Raw genomic sequence first — 19,667 nt, 5'->3', positions numbered from 1 at the left:
TATGGAGGAAAGGTCTTACGAGGAAAGGCTGAGGGACTTGAGGCTGTTTTCATTAGAGAGAAGAAGGTTGAGAGGTGACTTAATTGAAACACATAAAATAATCAGAGGGTTAGATAGGGTGGATAGGGAGAGCCTTTTTCCGAGGATGGTGACGTCGAGCACGAGGGGGCATAGCTTTAAATTGAGGCGGGAAAGATATAGGACAGATGTCAGAGGTAGTTTCTTTACTCAGAGCGTAGCAAGGGAATGGAACGCTTTGCCTGCAACGGTAGTAGATTCACCAATTTTAGGTATATTTAAGTTGTCAAAGGGCAAGCATATGGACGTACATGGAATAGTGTAGGTTGGATGGGCTTGAGATCGGTATGACAGGTTGGCACAACATCGAGGGCTGAAGGGCCTGTACTGTGCTGTAATGTTCTATGTTCTATGTTCTTTGTTCTATCTTCTATGTTATTTCAGATTTGTGACTTTGCTGAACACTAACTTAAATTAAGCAGTGACATGCCCGTGAACTACAACACTTTTCATTGTCATTCTCTGGTCTGGAATGTCAGAAGTCTTCTTCTCGGGTCAAATTTGAACTGTTGAATTTTTTATTTTCCTGTTTCAGTACATCGCTAGGCTGAAAGTATTTAATGGGTTTTTATGAAGCGTGATCAAAATTAATACAAGATGACACGTACACCTCAATATATTGCTAATTTATTGGGTTAAAATACTCAGTATATTTATGAATTAATAATTGTTAGTTTATTCTTCCAAGACGTATATATCTGTATATGTGACCAACTGAGATAGGCAGTTGAATATCACACTGCCTTTCTGTCTGTCGGCGACTTTTGCTGATGATACCATTTGGAACTGTATCTCAGATTCCACAGCACTGGCCTTATGAACCCCAGGCCAGTGGTGTGAGCTGCAATGATTGGGGCAAAATCCCCAATATTAATACTATTCTGAATTTAAAGTTCCATGCTGCATAATGTGATTCATAATTACTTCAATACATCTAGTCAAGAGGAAGAAGGAAGCTTACTTAAGGTTGAGGAAGCAAGGATCAGACAGGGCTCCAGAGGTCTACAGTGTAGCCAGGAAGGAACTGAAGAATGGACTTAGGAAAGCTAGAAGGATGTATGAAAAAGCCATGGTGGGTAGGATAAGGAAAACCCCAAGGTGTCTATACTTATGTGAGGAACACAGAGTGAGGATAGGGCCATTCAGGGATAGTGGAGGGAACTTGTGTGCAGAATTGAAGGAAGTAGGGGAGGTCCTTAATGAATACTTTGCTTCAGTATTCACCTGTGAGAGGGACTTGAGGACAGTATGAAACAGGAGATATGCTCAAACAGGTTGATGTTAGGAAGGAGGAAGTGCTAGAAATTTTGAAAGACATAAAGATATCTAAGTCCCCTGGGCCAGAAGGGATACACCCAAGGTTACCACCGGAAGCAAGGGAAGAGATTGCTGCCCCTTTGATGCTGATCTTTGCATCCTCACTGCCCACTGGAGTTGTACCAGATGATTGGAGGGTGGAAAATGTCATTCCTTTGTTCAAGAAAGGGAACTGGAATAATCCTGGGAATTACAGATCAGTCAGTCTTACTCCTGTGGTGGGCAAATTAATGGAGAGGATTCTGAGAGACAGTGTTTCTGATTATTTGGAAAAGCACAGTTTGATTAGAAATAGTCAACATGGCTTTGTGAGGGGCCGGTCATGCCCACAAGCCTGATTGAATTCTTTGAGGATGTGACGAATCACATAGTTGAAGGTTGAGCAGTGGATTTGATGCATATGGATTTTCGCAAGGCATATGATGCGGTTCCTCATGGTAGACTCGTTCAGAAAGTAAGGAGGCATGGGATTCAGAGAAATTTGGCTGTCTGGGTGCAGAATTGCCTGTCCAGTAGAAGACAGAGGGTAGTAGTAGATGGAAAGTATTCAGCCTGGAGCTTGGTGACCAGTGGTGACTTGGTGACCAGTACAGGGGAGATGTCAGAGGTAGGTTCTTTACACAAAGAGTGGTGGGTGCATGGAATGACCTGTCAGTGGCGGTAATATAGTAAAGATACGTTAGGGGCATTTAAGCAACTCTTGGCTAGGCAAATGAATGATAGTGAAATATAGGGTATGCAGGGTAGATTTATCTTAGAGTAGGATAATAGGTTGGCACAACATTGTAAGATGAAGGGCCTGTACTGTGCTGTACTGTTCTATGTCCTTGTCCTACGTTAGTTGCCCTCAGAAAACATGCAGGAAACAAGTCCAGGTGGCCCCATGTAGTTGGCACAAGCAGGCAGTTCTCAGTGACTCTCAACCTCAGGCAGGTCACGCCACAACCCCCTCCTATTACCCACCCCACCCCATCCAAACAGGTTCTTTTTGCATTGGGCCTGCTTTTCATATACCTTTCCACTTCAATTCCACATTGGCATGTCCAATTAACACTTAACGATTAGCTGCTCATGATCCGATTTGACAATACCACATTTAAGCCCAACATGATAGCCACTTTTTCTCTTGATGTTGGGCAAAGCTTTGTTAGTTTTCTGTTTTTTTTCAGAGTAAACAGCCATAAACTGCCTTCCATCAACCCATGTATTCGTCAGAGTCTCATTGAAAAAGTACTGCATCAGGCAGCCAGCCCTCTCTTGGCGTTGTGCTGGAGCACCAGGTTAATTATTGGTGCTCAGAACTCTGCAGTAGGATTCAACACACCACATTCGGACTCACTGAATCATGAGGAAACTCAGGGATCACTTAGCACGAAGTTAGTGACTTCCTGCTGATCCATAACATGTTGATCTGGATGTTTGATGATGCAGGTCCAGCCCTCCATCTATAATACACAGTCAATGAAATATATTGCTCTTGGCCTGAATTTTCATTTTCTAGGCATGAATCCAGGGTTGTGGAAGCTACAAACCCAACTGGGGAAAAAGTGCCTCAGATGTTCCTGTGTTGGTTCCAGGCTCCAATGGGTACTGCCAGGAGTCAGAGCTGCTGCCGCTGGGAATGATGCAGGGGAAGGGTGCTGGTTGTTCAGATATGAAAGCAACTGAGATATAAAACCTCAGGATTTAATAACAGCCGTTACAAAAAAAAACAATTAAACAATGAAGAAACCTTTGCTCTAGCCCTAACTCCTAACCCCTAACCCCTAACCCCTAACCCTACCTCGTCCCCAATACATTTCCCATGCTTTATCTATGCCATACCGTTCCCTGTGCATCCCGGTGGCATTCTTATACCTCATTACCTCTCGAAGACTGACACCCCACAGCCAATGGCCTCTTAACACCTCCAAAGTATTCCTCATGGCTCTTTGTATGTTCCATGCCAATCCATGTTCTTGTACCCACCTCATCCACTCTACCAACTTAGTATCATCCATGTCCCCCAACCATACGATCTATGCCCTGTATATAAATCTGCCTAGTATCTACCATAGACAGAGTTCAGATTCAAATTCAGCTCAATCTCCCATCAGAGTGGTGATAGCCCACTGATATCATTGCTGGACAGTTATTCCATAGACCCAGGCTGTATTCCCCGGATTTGAATCCCACTGTGGCAGGAAGGGTTTGAATTCAATCTTGAAAAAATTCTGGAATAATGACTTTGAAACTATTGTCATAAAATAGCCCACTTTGTTCGCTAATGTCCTTTAGGTAAGAAATATCTGATCTGCATATGACTCCAAGCCCACAACAATGTGGTTGACTCTTAAAAAAAATCATTTTATGGGGTGTAGATGTCACTGGCCAGACCAACATTTTTTGCCCACCCCTAGTTGCTCCTTGAGAAGGTGGTGGTGAGCTGTCATCTTGAACCGCTGCAGTACAATTGATTTTGGTTGACCCACAATGGCATTAGGGAGGGAATTACAGGTTTTTGACCCAGCAACAGTGAAGGAATGGCAATATATTTCTACGTCAGGATGATGAGTGGGAACTTGCAGGTGGTGGTGTTCCTCTGTATCTGCTGCCCTTGTCCTTCTGGATGGAAGTGGTTGTGGGTTTGGAAGGTGCTGTCTGAGGAGCTTTGGTGAATTTCTGCAGTGCATCTTGTAGATAGTACACACTGCTGCTACTGAGTGTCGGTGGTGGAGGAAGTGGATACTTGTGGATGTGGTGCCGATCAAGTGAGCTGCTTTGCCCTGGATGGCGTCAAGCTTCTTGAGTGTTGTCGGAGATGCACCCATCCAGGCAAGTGGGGAGTATTCCATCACACTCCTAACTTGTGCCTTGTAGATGGTGAACAGGCTTTGGGGAGTCAGAGGTGTGTTACTCACTGCAGAACTCCTAGTCTCTGACTTGATCTTGTGGCCACTGTGTTTATGTGGCAAGTCCAGCTGAGCTTCTGGTCAACGATATCCCCCAGCATGTTGCTGGTGGGGGATTTAGTGATAGTAACAACATTGAATGTCAAGGGGTGGTGGTTAGATTGTCTCTTATTGATGACGGTCATAGCCTGGCACTTGTGTGACGCAAATGTCACTTGCCACTTGCCAGCCCAAGCCTGGATATTGTCCAGATCTTGTTGCATTTGAACATGACTACTTCAGTGTCTGAGGAGTTGTGAATGCTGCTAAAGATGTACTATCTACAAGATGCACTGCAGAAATTCACCAAAGATCCTCAGACAGCACCTTCCAAACCCACAATCACCTTCATCCAGAAGGACAAGGGCAGCAGATACAGAGGAACACCACCCCCTGCAAGTTCCCCTCTAAGCCACTCATCATCCTGGCTTAGAAATATATTGCCATTCCTTCACTGTTGCTGGGTCAAAATCCTGTAATTCCCTCCCTAATGCCATTGTGCAATCAGCAGAGAACACCCCCACTTCTGACCTAATGATGGAGGGCAATTAGGGTCTGGTAATAAATGCTGGCCTAGCCAATGCTGTCCACATCCTATGAGTAAATAAAAAAATACATAAATACAGTTCTTAGTCATTACTGCTTTAAAATATAAACACACACATTCACAAAATTTTCATTTTCTGTGTTTACATTGCTCCAAGTGTCAAAATGATAATAATACAAATAGTTTATTTATAACCCTGATTTAGTAATGTTATAACCACTGGAATGTTGTTGATCAAACTGTGAACTCACAAGGCCACACAGTAATGACAATAGGTTATGGTTTTGGGGTGAGGAGGAAGGTGTGGCATGGCGCTAATTTCACCAGTGTCATAATCCATGGGACCAGGCCAATGTTTTGGGGACATGAGCACAACAGCAAATGTTGAAGTTTGAATGTCATAAAATCTGGAATTAACAGCAAACCTAATGATGACCCCGTGCAATGATTTCCATAAGTACCCATCTGTTTCACTGATGTCCTTTCGGCTAAGAAATCTGCCATCCTAGATGTGACTCCAAACCCACAGCAATGTAGTTGACTTTTGATTGCCCTCTGAAATGGCCAAACAAGCCTCAGCTCAAGGGCAATTAGGGATTGGCTATAAAGCAAGATCCACATTCCGTACTAGAGCCAAACAGTCATGCAGCTGTAATCCCTGAACAGGTATCAACAGGCTAATGTCAACTGACAGTGAGTGAAATTGTAGGCAGTCACAGCAGTCTATTCTTGTTTTTAAATTGAAAGCTAATTTGTTTTATAGTTCCAATGAATTTATCTGCTTTTTACTCACATTACTGTCATTGTTTTGCTTTTCTAAGGGGCACATTACTCCCTGAAATTGTACTAAGCCTCTCCAAAAGGGTACTCAAACAATGTACCCTACTTGTCCAAAGAAGTCCAGCAGTGTTAGACCTCATGCTGAAAAGTACAAGCCTTGTACCAAAACTATGCCTTGTTTGATAGATTCCATTAAGCAAATTTTCAAACTGCTTGCAGGCAGTTACACTTTAACATGTACATCACGGATGTACAAAGTGCAATCTTCTTCATTCCCCTTGCAGACTGATTTTTGGGTGTTGGCACTTCTGATATTGTGACATCAGCATAGTTTTGGCTAAACTAGCGACTCTCACGATCGTGAGGACAATCCTGGCCATAATCTCCATTGTTCTTCATTCCAGGCATGTTCACCAGGCCATTATCATGGTTTCAAGAGTTAAATTCCGAGGAGAGATCGCATTACTTAGTCGCATATTCTCTGGACTGTCATACATAGAGGAATGATGCGACTGGCATGTTTGGATTTTGAAAGGAATAACCAGGGTGGATAGAAAGACTCTTTCTTGAATGATGTGGATGTGTAGGACCTGGGGGCAGAACTTAAAATCAGAGCATGAGCATTCTGGAAAGAAGACTGTTTACATGTAGGATGTTTCCAATGATAGAAGTCTGAACGTCTCTCCCCAGGACATAGGAAATACTCACTTCTTTGTTAAAATTCAGTCATAATTACATTGAATGGGTTTGAGGTGCTGAATGACCTCTTCTCATTCCTATATACCTCCTGTAACTACTCTGGAGTTTGCTATAAACTTCACCGTACTGTGAGAGTGTTGGAGACCACTCAGTAGGCAGTAAACAATCCTGTGCTATTTAGTTTGTTTTTCTGCTGCAGGCAGTGCTGGGAATGATATTATTGTTGCACTGTGGTATCTAATTACTTCCCTGATTAATGCTTTTATTGTACCAGCTTCAGGACAGGCAGAATTTACAGCACATTTACTTGTTGTTTGCAGTGTTGGTAATATTCCTCTTACACTTTGGATGCACATCACTTACTGCATATGTTTCAGTGTCTGGGACATTATGAGCATTATGTGGCACTGTCATGGGGGTGCTGTGGTAGAAATCTCACAGGTAAGAGATAAAACCGTCAAAGACTTTTTTGAAGAGAAATCTTCAATAAATCAATCAAACGTCAATTTTTCCAGAAAATATTCGCCACGATAAGCTAAAAGCAAAATACTGCAGATCCTGTAAATCTAAAATAATCTTCTCCAAGAGGATAGTGACATGTGGAATTCTTTACCAAAGAGGGCTGTCGAATATATTCAGGGCTGAGATAGACAATTTTTTAATCAGGAAGGAAATGAATGGAGAACACTGGAGCTGAGGGCTAGCAAGTCAGCCATGATCTCGTTGACTGGCAGTGCAGACTCAGTGGGCTGAATGGCCTACATCTCCTCTTACGTTTTATGGTCTTTTAGTTTAATGATAAAAAAAACACTGAAATCTCTCAGCAGGTCAGAAATGGAGTTCAGGTTTCAGCTTGATGATAAAATACTTCTGATGGAAGGTCATTGACCTGAAATGTTGACAGTTTGTCTCCAGTGTGACTGAATAGTCAGCAATCAGTAAACTAGAACTTCAGTTGGAGTAGCTATTTCATACCGATTGAATGTATTCAAATATTATTATAGAGCTGTAATGATGATACCACTTGAGTGACTGAAAGCTTAAAAGTGTGTTCCCTGTGAATGTCACTCTTACCTTACAGCATGAACTAACGGGAAGTTAATTGGATGTTTCACACTGATGATTTAAAATATTTATTTTTACATTTTCTTCCAATTTCTACCCACGCCTGCATGCAATCTGCTCACTACCACTCATTATTTACCAGCTTGCTGGGTGGAGTGGCCTGAGCTAAATGAAGGAGGAGCCCATTAATCACAGCAAGTCAGTTGAGGTGTTCATGCCCACCTTCAAGGTTAGAAGACTTTTTATTTTTGTTTGTCCTTCACTGTTTCTCATTTAACAATCAAGCTGAAAATTAACCGTGCATTTGTGCATTTCTGTCACAGTTCAAAGCACTAAAACTATTTAACGGTTCATTAACAAAGTTCCATCTATGAATATTAACATAATTGTTCAGGGTTATTTTCCCTCCTGCTATGGCTATACTTTTCTAGAGAAATGATTGTTCTCTGCAAACAAACCAGGTTGTTTTTCCACATGGTTACTAAGGACTAAACAAATGGCTCAAACAGGTTGGAAAGTAATAGTATATGATCCAGACACTTTCATGGATCCTAGCTATAAACATTTCTCTTGTCTTTGAATCAAACAAATATGTTCATTGTGAAGGACTAATTTAACCACCCACTTGAACTCGACAGTCTTTTCACTGCTCTTGCTTCTGGTTTTAAATTCATCCACGATCCACTTACAACCTCTGCTGCTGCTAATTCTCACAATCTGTTGTTCCTTTGATTCAAAAATTTCTTATTTAACACTGGCCCGGTGACAACCACATTTTCAGCTGAAACATTTACAATCAATTCCATGTTGATGGTGTGAAAGAAATGAGATTGAAACTATTCTTGTTATACATCTCTTCCAATTAAAATCAATGGAAGATGTAAATCTGTTTGCCTTCTTGCTGTCACATAAAGTCAAGATCCAACTTCAAAGATTGATCGAATAAGACAAATAGCCTGGACACAGGTCCGGTCATAAAGGGAAATCTGTGTCATACTCAGAAACACAGCAGAGGCTGATATCCAGAGAATTATGAAGGAAATGAGAGAATATATTATTATCTATAACCGACATGCTTTTTTAAATTTTTAAATTAATTTTTGGGAAAACAGCTGGTGCTGCCATGACTCTCAAGTCCCCACACAGCTTTCTGTGTTGTTGACCGATTTAACCAGCTCATACTGTATCTCAAAGAATTCCTGTCACCTATTCTGCAACGTAGAAAAACAAATCTGCACATCTATCAACTTGGTCTACTGTATCCGCTGCTCCCGATGTGACCTTCTCTACTTCGATGAGACTAAGCGGAGGCTCAGAGACTTTTACGTGGAGCATCTGTGTTCTATGCCTGACAAATGACGACACCTTCTGGTAGCCAACCATTTTAAAACCCCTCCCACTCCCTGGGTGACATGTCCATCCTGGGCCTCATCTCGTGTCACAATGACACCACCCAGAAACTGGAGGAGCAGCACCTCATATTCCATGTTGGGAGCCTACCGCAGATTGGCCTAAACGTGGAATTCACCAGTTTTACAATCTCCCCACCCTGGGCCTCATCCAACCCTCCCCCTCATCCCCACCTCCTTGACCTGACACAACCTGTCCATCTTCTGTCCCACCTCACTGACCAATCCCCACCACTCCCTGCACAGACCTATCCCCATCCCCCCTACCTTCCCCAGCCCCACCCCTCCTCACTCTATTTATTTCAGAGTCCCCTTCCCCCTCTCCCATTTCTGAAGAAGGGTCCTGACCCGAAACATCAACTTTCCTGCTCCTCTGATGCTGCCTGACCTGCTGTGCTCCTCCAGCTCCACACTGTGTTATCAAATCCTCTTGTCTCTGTGTGTTTTTCCTTCTGTCTCTGTTTGCAATTTTTTTGTTCCGCTACCTGTGCAGTGGTCACCTCTGTGCGCAACTCTGTGGTCTTTTATACAGTGATAACATATTGTCTGCCTCCTCTGTACCATCTCAAACAAATTTGACATTCTAATTTATTTCCAATTTGAATTGTTTCCAGATCTAAAGTCACTCAGTTACAGTACATACACCTCCAAGGACAGCGTTTTGTATTATTCAAGAATATTATAATTGAACCCAATTCCAGCTGATACAAATTTTTAAAAGTCATTTTCATATATTGTTGGAAACAATGGCAACTTACAGTCTTTAAAACTAAATAAGATGTTTTCCTTAAAGAGATAATGGGAACTGAAGATGCTGGAAAATCCGAGATAACAAAGTGTGGGGCTGGATGAACACAGCTGGCCAAGCAGCATCTTAGGAGCAGAAAAGCTGACATTTCAGGTCTAGACCCTTCATCAGAGGGTCTAGGCCCAAAACGTCAGCTTTTGTGTTCCTAAAATGCTGCTTGTCCTGCTGTGTTCATCCAGCTCTACACCTTGTTGTCTTGTTTTCATTAAAGTACTTTAAGGAAAAGTCATTGTGTTAATGGCTCAGTATCCCAAATCAATACAACCAATCAGCATCTACTGCAGGAAATTTCTTCGACATATATCCATAAATCCTTGTGGTACTAGCATAAAATGTCCCTTTTCCAATATCAGTCACAGTCACTCTCTTTGCAATTGTCAATCTAATGATAAGTGGCACTGAATTAAAGTCAGTTTTGTGCTACAAGCTGATTTCCAGTGGAGATTGGGTTGGCATTATCTGAGCTCATTTCAAATGGAGCTTACACATTTGCTAGAGAGATAAACATTCTCTCTTCAAACTCAGAGACAACCAGTAAAATGCACAGAATTTGATCAGTGCTGCAGGAATATATGCGATCCTTGAGGCCAGGGAAGTGAACTACAGTTATTTAACATGATGTGGAGATGTCAGTGTTGTACTGGGGTGGACAAGACACCAGGTTATAGTCCAATTGATTTATCTGGAATCACACAATCTTTCAGAGCACAGCACCTGATAACTTTGTGTAACTTCCGACATTTTACAGTTTTTAACAGTGAAGCTGATCTGATATTCTGTCACGATCCCGGGCCACATTCAGAAGAAACTCCCTGGACAAATTGCAGTTGAATTGATGGGTTTGATGGATTTTATTTTAAGGATGTGACAGGGACATAGTACAGTTCAATCTGAGGTCCAGATACTGATGTGATCCAATGGTTCTCTTAAGGCTTTTTGGCATCCCTGGTGGCATTATTTGATTAAGTTAAATATTCATATCAGGATCCTTTGCTTATTTTTCAGACTTCTTTGCAAAATGAATGGAAAAGGAGGTAATACACACTATGCAAATCCAATCAGCTCTTTCAATCGTGAAGAATGTATTTAATAATCCCATTTAATAACACCTTTGTTTGGCTTGACTTTTGTCAATGTTATGTTCATTTTTAATCCATTTTAAGTCATCTCTTCTCATTTCCAGCAGGTAGGTTAGGAGGCAGTGTGTTCCCATGACATTGATGAAAACTAGATTAAGCAGTTGTGAAAAGAGTAGAAAGGTTATATCCTGTGAAAGTGGCTGGGTTAACTTTAGATAGTTGGATAAGTTTGCATTTATTAATAAATTATTATTGCATAAATTATTAATTTATTGTTGCATACTCCCTTCAGTGTGAAATGAGGAAAAATTTCCTCACTTGTAAAATTCTCTACTATAAAAGTCTGTGAAGGCTACAGTACTGGATATATTTTAAAAAAAGAAATAAATTTGAAGAGGCCGAAGATGTCTTGTGATATGGGGAGTCTGACATTGAGACAGCTGCTCAGCTATGATCATGTTGAATAGTGGAACAGGTTTATTGGGCAGAATGGCCTATTATTGCTCTGTTACACTTCCACTGTTGACACTGTAGCTAGCATTACAATTTAATCAACTGCCTTTACTTTCCCAATAAAGTTCATCGGGTTTAATGCTGCAAGTAATAAGTTGTTCATCTTTAAAGATTGAAATCTTGTTTCAGCACATCTCTAACATGTTGTCAAACATGGCCCTGAGGTCAATATATACTGAATCAAAGAATTACCGAGAGTTTCCATGTGGAATCAGCCGGTCACCCCAATGTAATATGAACAGAAACTTCAGAGCAACAGCCTGGCAAGCTTAAAACATTCTTCATTGTCACTTCTTCTAGGTCCAGTCTTCCACTGCTCCAACAGCTGGCCTGAAAACATGTGCAGTGTCATTTCTGAAGGAGGGTCGAGGCCCGAAACTTTAGCCTTGCTGCTCCTCTGATGCTGCTTGGCCTGCTGTGTTCATCCAGCTTCACACCTTGTTATCTGCGGTGTTGTTGAGCTAGGTTTCAAATTTGTGTGAAGATGTGAAATAGCTGATCAGAGCTATGAAACTTGCCTCTCTGCCCCTTGTCTCTCCTTTACAACACTCCTTCAAATTTCTTAAACAATTGTCAGGGCTAAACCCGTGACCAACTGCCCTCCTTTGGCACAAAATCTTGTCCAATAACAATCTGTTGAAACACAACGGGATCTTAACACTGCATCAAGACAAACTGTTAATGCAGAGTAATCCGACCAGAATTATCTTCAGAAATTAAAGAAACTTTTTAGTTTCTCAAAATTATTTTCAGCTGAAACAGACCAAGAAAATTCAAAACACAAACTAATTCATGCATTATTAGTTAAGATGACAATTGCTGTGATTAGATTTCCTTTAATCTGGAGTGTAGCAACATTGTAAATTCTTTACTGACCTACCACAGCAACTTCTATCAAAAAAGCATTCAAGTAAATAGCTGCATGGATTAAGGGCTTTTTCATAGACCCTAACGTAAATTACCAAAGCTCAATCAGTCTCTTTATTCTTTCGTAGGCATCATAACTTACAGTCATATGACATATCCCTTGTAATCTGTTGCCTGTTGATAATAACAGTCCAGTGATTAATGAAGTCACAACTAATTGCTTCTGTTTATTTCCTAAATGAGATCTTGAAAAATTAGGTTCAGTTTAATTACCAGACACTGCATCTGCATTTAAAAATTATTGCAGTAATTACAGGCTGTTGTGTGTTTGTATTATTATTTTGGTGTTGCCTATGTTCAGGTTGCATATTTATTAGGTAGTGGCATTAGCTGTAGAAATCAATAGCCAGTCAGATTGTTCAGTGCGAAAGCATTTCATCGTTCAGTTCTTTATATTCATGCAACATAATTATACCGTGACCCTTGCTATATGCACACTTTGACAATAAATGCAACAGTGTTCTTTTATTTCTCCCCACAGAGCTCTGTGGTGTAACAAGCAAAACCCAAAGAGAAAGAAAACATGTAAATGTGACCTTTAGGGAATCTTGCCATTATTCTCCCTCACACTGCACTTGGAACTGTCATTAAAACATTTCAGCATTTCTTCTGCAAGCCATATTTGGAGTTGCAGAGCTTACTTCATTAGCCCTAAACAAATTAGCTTCTTTCCAGAACTGTTTACAGACAGCAATTATTGTACATTAGATAGAAAATGAGACTGAGTGAATTGTATTGGAGTAAAATAGCTCTGCTGTTTGGTGGCCTATTGTGAATCATTTGCAAGCTCTACCTCGAGGGAATAAACAAATCAATAACTTTGCAGATTTGATCCTGGCTTCATGGTGAATGTCAGGGAGAGAATCAGTATGAAATTGTAATGCTGATCACAGTGACGGTAAAGGGAGAAAATCTGCATTGGTCTTTGTGTTGTTGGATTGGAGGTGAGAGAAACCCACCAGATACTACCTCCAACAAGAGAGAATCTAACCATTGGGATCCATAATATCCAATGGTGTTATCATTGTTGAATCATCCACTATCAACATCTTGGGGGCTTACCATTGGCCAGAAACTGAAAATGACCCACCACATAAACACTGTAACTCCACACTAGGTCAGAAGCTGAGAATCCTACAGGAGTAACTCACCTCCTGACTCCCCAAAGCCTGTCCACGATCTACAAGGTACAAGTTTGGAGTGTGATAGAATACTCCCCACTAGCCTAGATGACTGTGGCTCTAATAACACTCAAAAAGCTCAAGACCATCCAGGACAAAGCAGCTGGCTTGATTGCTACCACATCCACAAACATCTTACGCTCTGCCACTAATGGTTAGCAGCAGCAGTACGCATCTAGTAATGCAGTTCAACAGTTCAACAAGGCTACTTTGACAACATCCTGCAAGTCTACAATCTCGACCATCCGGAAGGATAAGAGCAGCAGATACAATAAAACATCACTACTTGCAAACTCCACTCCAAAATATATCACTGTTCCCTCAGTGTCACTGGGTCTAAATCATGGAGCTCCCTCCCTAACAGCAATGAGGAATTTCTTATCTCAGAGGGTTGTGAGTCTTTGGAACTTCTTACTAGAGAGAGCAGTGGAGACAGAGTCCTTGTGTCCATTTAAGGCTGGGTTGGATAGATTCTTGATCAGTTAGGGAATGAAGGTTTATGGGGACAAGGCAGGAAAGTAAATGTAAGGAATGCCGGATCAGCCATGATCCCTTTGAATGGTGGAGCAGACTCGAGGATCCAAACAGCCTTCTCCTGTTCCTATTTCCGACAGTCCTTTGGAATTGTAACCTACCATCCCTGAGGTGGTTTCTCACTTCCAGCTGAAGGGGCTGCTCGTTAAAAATGGCAGCTGGCCAGTTTGAACTGGGTTCCCAAAGTGTTGTCCATTTCAGCAATTCATGGTTCACTGTGCCCCAGACCCACTTACTCCATTGTGAAAAAATAATGGAGCAGCCTCATGAGGTTTGCATTGTCAGTTTGTTTGTATATCTGTACATTACATTTCTTCCTCAGTTACCTCCCTCCACTGATGCTGTTGCCCAGGTTCTTGCACTGTGCTTGGTGTTGCTTCTATTTTATTATAATGAAGAAAAATACCACATTTATGAGGACAGTAATGTATCGTTCAGAAAGTCATTTGCCTGATGAGATGTCACTCTATCTCCATTGTCATCACTCAAAATTGATTTTCAAGCTGCAGAAACTTAGGTCATTCAGGAGAATTACATCAGCCGCTTTGAGGAGAGCTAAAATGAATGGTTGTGCAGAATTCCAGGAGACAGAACTCCAGGGCTGGAAAAAAAACAGCAGTACCTCCAGATCTGTAACTTAACAACTGTACCAAATCTGCCATGTCTAGCCATTTCTGAACAAAACTGGATTCCCCTATTTTCCAACTTTGGTCTGTCTACTTTCACTGTAAATTTGAAATTTTATCTGCACTGTTCAAATCACATTGGTAAATAATTCCAAAACCACATCCTAATACTCTATTCCATGGCCTCCTAATAACATTGTATTCCTTCCCAAAAATAGTCATGTATTGTAAATTTCACGCAAATTCATAAAGGATCTGTGACAGTAAATCTTTCACCTAACTATAATGACAGAGCAGTGTCACTCTAGAGGTTTATTTTCATGCTCATACCTGGTCACAATGAAGTCAAGGTGACAACCTCTGCCTCAGTGTTAGTCGCAGCTTGGTGAGTCGGAGTTTGTTGTATCATTTTAAATGATGGGTGTGCCTTAAACAGATTAATTGCAGAAATTGTACTTGTACTGAGAAGCATACTTGCTACCAAAACAGACAGGTGTTCCAGCAAGTCAAATGCATTATCAGACCTACAGCACATGGAACTTTAACCATCTGGTATTTGTGATGAATTTTACATGAAATAAAATAATTAACTTACTTACGTTTTTATTAATTTACTCATGGGACATGACATTGCCAGCATTTATTGCCCGTCCCTAGTTGCCCTTAAGAAGGTTGTGGTGAGCTGCCTTCTTGAACCGCTGCAGCCCATGTGCCATGGTTACACACAGAATGCAGTTAGGGAAGGAATTTCAGGGCTTTGGCCCAGCAATGTTGTGTAATATTAAGATTGTGCATTTCCAGCCTGGAAAACCTCAGAGATTCAGTGATGAGAATGCTGTGGAGATGAGTTTTAATCCTAAATTGATCTTGAGTTAGAGGAGAGCAGAGGATGTGTTGGAAAAATACTTCTTAAAAACTGAAAGAAATGTGGATGCTGCAAATCAGGAACAAAAACAGAAGTTGCTGGAAAAGCTCAGCAAATCTGGCAGAATCTGTGAAGAAAAATCCAAGCTAACGTTTCAGGTAAGTTCTGAGAAAGGGCCACCAGACCTGAAACATTAACTCTGATTTTTCTTCAAAGACATTGCCAGGCTTGCTGAGCTTGTCCAGCAACTTCTGTTTTTGCATTGGAAAAGTACTTGTCGGTCTAAGTACTGCATTGATTGTTCACAGGAAAAAAGTCCCAGAGAAGGATCCAGAACGCCTGCTTAAAGAGGTGTGGCAGCATAGTTAAAACAGGTTACTAAAATGACAATTAAAACAAAACCAAATATCATGCAGCAAATGTAAACAACACAAAAAAAAACTTTGCTCTTAGAGGAGGAGGATTGGGCTCCATAACTCAATAACTTGAGGCACGGAGAGTGAGCTGTTTACTTTGTGAGAAAAACCTCTGTTGTGAGGCAGTGAGTGTTGCTTCCTGCAAACTCCTTTGTAATGCGAGAAGCTTAGCAACGTTAACAAACCAATCAAAATGAGGCATTATTCCAAAATCTCCCCTTCCACCACCGCATCCCAAAACCAGCCCAGTGCCTGCCTCTTTGTAGGTTACGTGGAACAGTCCCTCTTCCATACCTACACAGGCCCCGAACCCCACCTCTTCCTCCGTTACATTGATGACTGTATCGGCGCCGCTTCCGCCGCATCTGCTCCCATGATGAGGCATTCCACTCCCGCACATCCCAGATGTCCAAGTTCTTCAAGGACTGCAACTTTCCCCCCGCAATGGTCGAGAACGCCCTTGACCGCCCCCTCCCGCATTTCCCGCAACACATCCCTCACACCCCGCCCCTGCCACAACCGTGCAAAGAGGATCCCCCTCGTTCTCACACACCAGCCCACCAACCTCCGGATACAACGCATCATCCTCCGACACTTGCGCCATCTACAATCCGACCCCACCACTCAAGACATTTTTCCATCCACACCCTTGTCTGCTTTCCGGAGAGACCACTCTCTCCGTGACTCCCTTGTTTGCTCCACACTGCCCTCCAACCCCACCACACCCGGCACCTCCCCCTGCAACAGCAGGAAATGCTACACTTGCCCCCACACCTCCTCCCTCACCCCTATCCCAGGCCCCAAGATGACTTTCCATATTAAGCAGAAGTTCACCTGCACATCTGCCAATGTGGTATACTGTATCCATTGTACCTGGTGTGGCTTCCTCTACATTGGGGAAACCAAGCGGAGGCTTGGGGACCGCTTTGCAGAACACCTCCGCTCGGTTTGCACTAAACAACTGCACCTCCCAGTCGCGAACCATTTCAACTCCCCCTCCCGTTCTTTAGATGACATGTCCATCATAGGCCTCCTGCAGTGCCACAATGATGCCACCCGAAGGTTGCAGGAACAGCAACTCATATTCCGCTTGGGAACCCTGCAGCCCAATGTTATCAATGTGGACTTCACCAGCTTCAAAATCTCCCCTTCCCCGAATGCATCCCAAAACCAGCCTAGTTCTTCCCCTCTACCCACTGCATCCCAAAACCAGTCCAGCCTGTCTCTGCTTCCCTAACCTGTTCTTCCTCTCACCCATCCCTTCCCCCCACCCCAAGCCGCACCTCCATCTCCTACCTACTAACCTCATCCCACCTCCTTGACCTGTCCGTCTTCCCTGGACTGACCTATCCCCTCCCTACCTCCTCACCTATACTCTCCTCTCTACCTATCTTCTTTTCTCTCCATCTTCAGTCCACCTCCCCCTCTCTCCCTATTTATTCCAGTTCCCTCTCCCCATCCCCCTCTCTGATGAAGGGTCTAGGCCCGAAATGTGAGCTTTTGTGCTCCTGAGATGCTGCTTGGCCTGCTGTGTTCATCCAGCTCCACACTTTGTTATCTTGGATTCTCCAGCATCTGCAGTTCCCATTATCACTCACACCTAACAGTCTCTTTATCTGTGATAACAAAGTGTGAAGCTGGATGAACACAACAGGCCAAGTAGCATCTCAGGAGCACAAAAGCGGACGTTTCGGGCCTAGACGCTTTGAGATGGACTGCTTCATTCGATGTTCATCTGGTGCAGTGAAAGTTCGAGGTAAAATCTGGGAGGAGCATCCCTGCTGCTGCCAATGGCTGGTCTCTTGAATTTCTCAGTTCAGATTCCCAGAGTCTTATACAAATAAAGAAGGCAACATTGAAGATGAACATTGCTTTCAAGTGAAGGCACAGAACGCTGGTTCAATGGATCTGAGATAGGAGCCGGTTAGATAACCAGGCAGCCAGAGCTGAGGCAGGATGATGCCAGAGTACAATGTATGATGACCCCTGATTCAAATACCTCCAGGTCTTCACCTCTCCCCATCTGTGTGACCTCCTCCAGCCTGACAACCCTTCAGATATCCATGCTTATCCAATTTTGGCTTCATGTACATCACTGACTTTAATCATTTCATTGGCCCCTGTGTTTTTAGCTTTTAAGTTCTGGAGTAATGTCCTTGACTTTGAGGTGCTCCTTAAGGTGTACCTCTTTGGCCAAGCTTTGGTATATCTGTGGTTCAATCTCCTGTCATGTCATAGTGTCACATTTTGTTTCATGCCTGCTCCTGGGAAGCATCTTTTACTGTATAGAGACAATCTAAATTAAGTAACTGTCAATAAATGTGGATTTGGAAAAGCGCAGCAGGTCAGACAGCATCTGAGGAGCAGGAAATTCAACATTTCAGGCCAAAACCCTTTGTCAGTGTCCTGTTCCTTGGATGCTGACTGACCTGCTGTGCTTTTCCAGCTCCACATTTATTGACTCTAGCTTCCAGCATCTGCAGTCCTTACTGTCTCCAATTCACTAAAATACGTTGTTGCTGTCCTCATGAGCTAGCAAGGACATCTGGGACATCCAGGGTATGAGTTGTGTCCCTCAAATGATTTCCCTTGATGCACAACTTTGCCAGGAAAAAAATGAGGATTTTTAGGGCATCTTACCCGTCACTGACAGCCCTGAGTTTGTCCTTTCGTTTGGTGAAAGTGCTGTTGCGGTTTAAGTAGTTACAGCATTTTATTCTGCATTAAATCTTTGTTTCCATGTGACCCAGAGCTTGTAAGGTCAATGAAGGGTCATTTTCCAACTTTGAAACCACATTGTGTTGCTGATCTGGTATTTATAGCCCAGTTATCAGCCATTTCACATCATCTGATGTTGGGACCAGCCCACCAGAAGAATATAAGTGGTGTTATTTCAGTTAAGATGATGACCACTGATGTGGGGTAGCTTATTCATTATTTTGTTTTATTAAACAATAGCTCATTCAAAGACATGCTTGCATCTGCAAAAACAGCATAATGTTACATAATTCCTGCCATCCCATGTATTTGCTGGATCTACATTTGGACAATTGAGAAAATAAACTAAGCCACTGAGTGTAGAAAGTCTGTTGGGTAAGAAAGTTTTTTTCTTATTTTATACAAATCTAATTTAGTTTTCAGCTTGTATTTGGCTTTAAACTGAAGTCTATATTTTAAATTCTGAAGTTACCAGCCTTAAACAGGGTTTTAGCAAGCCCTGCAATGACAGAGCAGAGATTATATTGTACCAATCTATTGGAGCATTTGAAGAGGTAACACATGCTGTGGATACAAAGGAACTGGTGAATGTATGGTACTTAGATTTCCAGAAGGCATTTAATAAGTTGCAACATTAAAGGTTATTGTAGAATAATAAATGCCCAGGTGTTCGGGGGCTTGGGGAACACACTGGCATAAATGGAAGATTGGCTGGCTTACAGAAGCAGACAGAAGGGATAAGGGGGCCTTTTTTCAGACTGGCAAAGTCTAACAATTGCTGTGCCACAGGGGTGAGTGTTGGGACCTTGGCCAGTTACAATTTATATCAATGACTTTGTTGAAAGGATAGAAGTTATGGTTGCCAATTTTGCTGGCAGCCCAAAAACAATGCCGCAGCTAGGTTAAGTCAGCAGGCAAGGAGCATAAATGGAGCATAAGTGGGGAAATATGAAATCATCCACTCTGGCAGGAAGAACAGAAAAAGGTGCAGCATCTACATTGTGAGGGATTATTATCTGGGGTCTTTGTGTTTCCATTGGAAAAAGAAGGGACCAGCTGCAGCAAGTAATCAGGAAAACTGGTAGAATTATGTCATTTAATGTGAGGTGAATTGAATCCAAAGTTAGCGAGGTTATGCTTCAGGGCACTGTTAAGGTCACATTTAGAGTACTGTG

At 42.2% G+C, this 19,667-nt stretch overlaps 1 protein-coding gene across 12 annotated transcripts in view; it reads left to right on the top strand.

Annotated features, from left to right (window-relative positions):
- Positions 1 to 19,667, top strand: part of LOC125467601 (cadherin-18-like) — a 588,086-nt gene that overhangs the window by 232,672 nt on the left and 335,747 nt on the right. The window contains exon 1 of one of the 12 annotated variants that reach the window (XM_059651854.1): positions 17,459 to 17,530. The exons of the other annotated variants lie outside the window; for them this stretch is intronic. The gene's annotated coding sequence lies outside the window, so the exon portion shown is untranslated. Of the gene's footprint in view, positions 1 to 17,458; positions 17,531 to 19,667 lie in introns of those variants that run through there. 12 annotated transcript variants of the gene reach the window in all.

Source organism: Stegostoma tigrinum, chromosome 2 (assembly GCF_030684315.1).
Source record: "Stegostoma tigrinum isolate sSteTig4 chromosome 2, sSteTig4.hap1, whole genome shotgun sequence".
Lineage (NCBI taxonomy): Eukaryota > Metazoa > Chordata > Chondrichthyes > Orectolobiformes > Stegostomatidae > Stegostoma > Stegostoma tigrinum.
Note: the sequence above shows the minus strand (reverse complement) of the source record. Positions and strands in the feature narration are given on the sequence as shown.